Source organism: Chanos chanos, chromosome 1, assembly GCF_902362185.1.
Source record: "Chanos chanos chromosome 1, fChaCha1.1, whole genome shotgun sequence".
NCBI classification, from domain to species: Eukaryota; Metazoa; Chordata; class Actinopteri; order Gonorynchiformes; family Chanidae; genus Chanos; species Chanos chanos.
Window position 1 is genome coordinate 57,835,712 of NC_044495.1, and position 5,582 is coordinate 57,841,293.

Consider the following 5,582-nt stretch of genomic DNA (forward strand, 5'->3'; position numbering starts at 1 on the left):
GCATTCCAACGAGCAGCGAATCAGCCAGGTCCATATGACACAGTCATTATACTGTATTTGCATTTACATCTACAACAACAATTTTTGTTGAGTCACACATTATTAAGGGTACTTTAAAATGCTTTTGGGCACATTTCTTCTCAAATACCAAAAAGCACTGAGCAGTTTGAGTATCAGAAACATGAGATGTTGACCCTTTGTCCTTTTCGAGTTTTTCGTGTATTTACTTTGGGAAAATCGTAAATAATGAAGGGAAGAAATAGACATGGAGGAAAAGATGGCTGAAAGAGAGATAAAGCCAGTGACCCTGAGAGGTGAAGAGAAGATAGAGAGACAGTGTGTGTGTGTGTGTGTGTGTGTGTGTGTGTGTGAGTGTGTGTGTGTGTGTGTGTGTGTGTGATCACAGAGATTCTAAATTCTAAATCTTAGAACTCAAGGAGTAAGAGAAGAGAGTGGAGGTCTAATTAAAAGTATCTCTAAAAGAGAGAGAGAGAGGGCACCACTTTGATGTACACGCTCAGAATTCAAAAGCAAGTCGGGGACCTCTACAAAAAAGGGGGAATATTGAGAGAGCATGAGAGAGGCAAATTACAGCGGATTTCGGTCAGCATTAAAATTCAGAGAGGGAAATCTAGAGAGGAGTGCAGTTCACCGAGCACAGACAGAAGGAGACAGGGAGGAGAGAAGAGAGAGAGGACAAAGGAGAGGAGAGAAGAAGTGTATGGTTTTTTGGGGGGTTTTTTGCTGGTAAGGAAGAGAGAGGCAGATGAAAACCTGAGTGGAATACAGGAGAAGTAGAGAGAGGGCAGAGAACACCTTTCCCTTGATGAAAGAGAGGGAGATAGAGGGGTGGAAATACAGAAAGATAGAGGGATGGGAATACAGGAGGAGAAAGAGAGAGAGGGCAGAGAACACCTTTCCCTGGATGAAAGAGAGGGAGACAGAGGGATGGGGGTACAGGAGGAGAAAGAGAGAGAGGGCAGAGAACACCTTTCCCTGGATGAAAGAGAGGGAGACAGAGGGATGGGGATACAGGAGGAGAAAGAGAGAGAGGGCAGAGAGCCTGGAATGGGAAATGAAGGTAGGAATGGGATGGGAAACCAGCAGAACCTCGTGACTGAAAGAAGAAAGAAGAAAAGACAGAAAGAAGAAAGGAAGACAGGACACCCATTATGACAGAGATAGAGAGAGAGAGAGAGAGAGAGAAAGAGAGAAAGAGAGAGAGAGAGAGGGAGAGAGAGAGAGAGAGAATGACCTACAGGGAAGACAACAGGGAGACCACAGAACAATCAAGTACTCCAAGCTATTATGAGCAGGGTATAGTGCTAAGAGATTCAGAGAGGTCAGAACAGCTGAACAGAGGGAGACAATGACCCTGCAGTATTGTTCTGTTCTGGAGGCTGTAACTGAAACACCGGGCACACAGGCAGAAAGACATTCCTGCAGCAGCAATAGTCCACAGAAAAATTAAAGGGAGAGAAACAAGAGGAAGATGAGGGAAGAGGAAATGACGAGAGAAAAAAAAAAAGGCAGAAAGGAAGGTCTTTTTCAACAAGGCAAAAAAGCACCCAAAAACGCATTTGTCTTAATACACACGCAAATACACACACACACCCACACACACACATGCATGCACACAGGCGCGCACACACGCACACACACACATACACACACACACATGCGCACATGCACACACATGCTCACACACACGCACATGTGCGCGCACGCACACACACGCTCACACACACACACACATACGTGCGTGCACGTGCACACACACACACACACACACACACACACACACACACACACACACACACACACAGGGTCCTTTACCATAAATGACAGTCCTTTTCTTTTTTTGATACAAAGAAACTGTCCATGGCCAATAGTTGCACAAATAATTGTAACCTGTAAGTACAAAACTACACTATTTATTGGCTTTTCTGGTCAGTATTTTCCGCTCTACAGAAAGATCCTAAATTTAGGGTTTTTCTTTTTCTGTAAGGGTTTGTAATAGAACAGTCCTCAGAGTGGCGGGAAAACGGTGAAGTCCACATGAAACAGTTTTGCTTGTCAAAATGTAGTTTAGAAGAAAAAGAAAAATTGCTGAGGCAGATTGATCCGGTTTATCCTGTATCTGACACATGGTGTCAGATACAGGGAAGGCTCAGGTTAAGTCTATGGCTCTCTGTGAGTGGCAAAGAGGCCACAGATCTGCGCTATGTGGAACCAAAGGGTTGTGTATCAGATTCCTGTCGGCTCACGCTGGACCCCAACACAGCACACGGACACCACTGTCTGTCTGCAGGGTGGAAAAAAAGGTGAATGACAAGTGATTCAACTCAGCCATATCCTGGTCATCCAGACAGTTTTGATGGATGGGGGGAAGTTCTTCGTAGAGAGAGTTTGTCTGGATGATGTTACCAGGAGTTGAAGTGGAATGGGACAGTTTCTATAGCAGTCTCATATAAAGGTACCAGCTGGAGAGGGGGTGGTAATTACTTTGGGTTGGGATATGTTGGGCATTGATGTTTTAATGTTAAAAATAGTACACAGACACAGAGATGGTTTTCAGTGGTAGTCTTCTTTATTGGAGTTCAATGATAATACAGCTGAAACAGGAGCAGAGAAGAGAGGAGAGAAGACTCCTGTACACTGTGCACATGATGTTACCCAGACTGAGTCATGATGTTACTGACTAAAGAAAACAGTTTCTCGTGCAAAGAAATACCCATGCTCCACAGGGCCTTTGACCTTGTCTGCCATAGATAGCAACTACCTTTAACCCATATCTGAGAGACAATGAGTGATTTCTGGTCTTCGCTGTGTGTGAGGGTAAAGAATTTGTGAGGACAAAGGCATGTAATTACGTGTGTGTCTATTCTCCTGACCGTAATACCACAGAGAACATTCTGCTAGGGCCCCACAGAGACAATGATCAGTCCTAGAGTTTAGACTGTTCTGACTCTGGTTTCGTTATCAGGCATCGTAATAATGACGCGGAAATTCCGGTAGCTTCCAGCCGTTAGAGAATAGGAGTGTATCTGGATCAGGAACTCTGTTCTTCTACAACATCTCTGGCACAATGACCCTCCTTCACACAGTCTGGACCACATTCACTCAGCCCCTCTATGCTTGGGTCTGGCTGTGTCATTTTAGTTTACATGTGTCATATGTCTGGAAATGACAAATGTTCTGTGTTTGATATTATTTATAAAGATATCCTCTATTTTTCTTCTGTGTAATTGTGAGGCCGAAGTTTGAATAACTTAGGGGTTAAAATTAAATCCAATCTGTTTTTAATCTATTTTGACTCGTAACAAATTACTTTTGCCGTCAAGAAAGTGCCGCTTCATAATGAATATACAGGTTTAAACACACACACACACACACACACACACACACACACACACACACACACACACACACACCTCTTATCTAAGGCTCCAAATAGTCTTGGGTAGAGGGAATACATCCTGAATAGTGAAAATATTATTATTAATAATAATAATAATAATAATAATAATGATAATAATAATAATAATAAATCTCTAAATCTCAAACAATACCCACAATTCCAAACAGAACTGCAACAAATTTCTGGTAAAATATGTTTGGCTCAGAACCAGGGGGCTACGTGTTCAAACTCCAAACATGACAGCTTGTTCCTCATTTGGACTTGGGCAAGTTACAGTTTCGCCAGAGATTTGAGTCCTCTGACGTAACTGTGGGTTGCTCTGCATTTCTGTGGCAGATAAAATTGAATATACCCTAACTGTGGTTGTTGACAGTTCAAAGAAAGCGCAACAGGCACCTCAGGAAATAACACTGTTCTACCTCACTTCCCCTTCAGTAACTGGGTTTGTCTGGGAATTCGCTTTATTCTTTACGACTCAAAGTGAAAGTTTCTCTGCGCTGTACCGTGTAGCATACCCTGTCCCTTTGTCACACGGTTCAAAACCCTCAGTCATACTTTTTTTTTTTTTTTTTAATTCATACACATTTTCTATCCACCCCTGCTATTTTACACTGACAGCAAAGGTTGAATGTTGACTGATTCGATGATGACAAGCGTGAAGGAGACGACATGATATTTTAGATCGATATGACGGGACAGAGAAAATGTCTTTGACCTTCTGTATGTGCGAGTCAGTTGGAGGTTTGCTGGTATATCTTTCAGGTCATTTCACCGTGAAAAGGGGGTTTTTGAAAGCACTTTATAGTTCCTCCATATACAACAATATTGTTACAACATAGTTCCTCTTTAAGTCATTCACAAAGGTAATATTTAGCGGTAGTGATTTATAGTGATTATTTTCAGTAATGTATATGAGATCTGGACAGGTGTTTATTATATCCCTATTAGTTTGAGTTTTTGCAAATTTGGAATGGACGGGATGCCTCTGCCTCTCATCATCAGCTGAATCGTATCCATGGTAATGACCGGCTCGGCGTCGATTAGAGCAAACAGAAACTGTGTGATTTACGAGGGACGTATACTTTAGTCAGGGTCAGTAGCCTATTGGACATGTTGAAAGCGATAAAGTTTGCCGTAGAAAATATAAATCCAATTGGATGATTCCATGTTGCAATTTCAACAAATGGCCATTAGATGGCACAGTATGACTTTCTCTCCGCGCTCCACAGCTGCAGCGTGTACTAATCTTTTTTTTCTTTTTTTTTTGCATAAAAATCAGTGACTGGGGCCAGATTACTTTCCAGTGTCGTCGGGCTAACAAGTCTCTGTGTTGTTTCTCTCCAAAGCCCGCAATAGGTATTTAGGCAAACCTAAAGCGTTGTCAAACAAACGATTCGCAATTGTGTCGATTTCTTAAAAGTGTCTCTTTGTCTTCACCTCAACAAAACCGTGTTTTTTTTTCCAACGTCTGAGCTTGAAAAGAACAGAGGAGGAAGGAATCTGGTTGGTTACTGTTAATTTGACTCATAGACTCACAATTGTTTCTGTTCCTGTTTGTTACGGTAGGGACTCCCCTTTTTTTGTTCAATGGACTAAGGCGGTATCCTTTGCAGGAACTTTTGGATGTGGACGTATTGCACTTCACTTGACCGCATGACCTTGCTGACGTCAACCGCGACTCAGCCAGGCTCGAACTCTCGACCCTCACATTGCGAGGTGAGCGCCTAACCAACCGAGCGGCGGCTATACACTCATAGGCCCACAATACCTAATACAGTATTATTTCTGAACAAAGCATGCTACCAGTCAAATAGGCTTTTATTATGTAAAATTCATCCATATTAAACGACCATCCACAGAAATACAGCCATATTATAAAACTTTCAACAAAGAGGAAACCACCCGCATGCTTCTTAATTTTCTTTTTATTTACGTGGAAAAAAAAACCCCACACAGACTATTATTGGGCTACAGACTGGTGTGATTTTCATTATTAATTCCTACAGTAAAACAATGAACCACTGTAATCTCCATCCTCTGGTGTAGAAGACATCAGCTCAACGAGACACTGGTGCACCAGTCAACCAATGAGAAACGAGATTTGTCTCTCAGCGTCCACAGGCTTCCATACCTCTCCTCTGCCGCGTCCTTGTGGGACTGT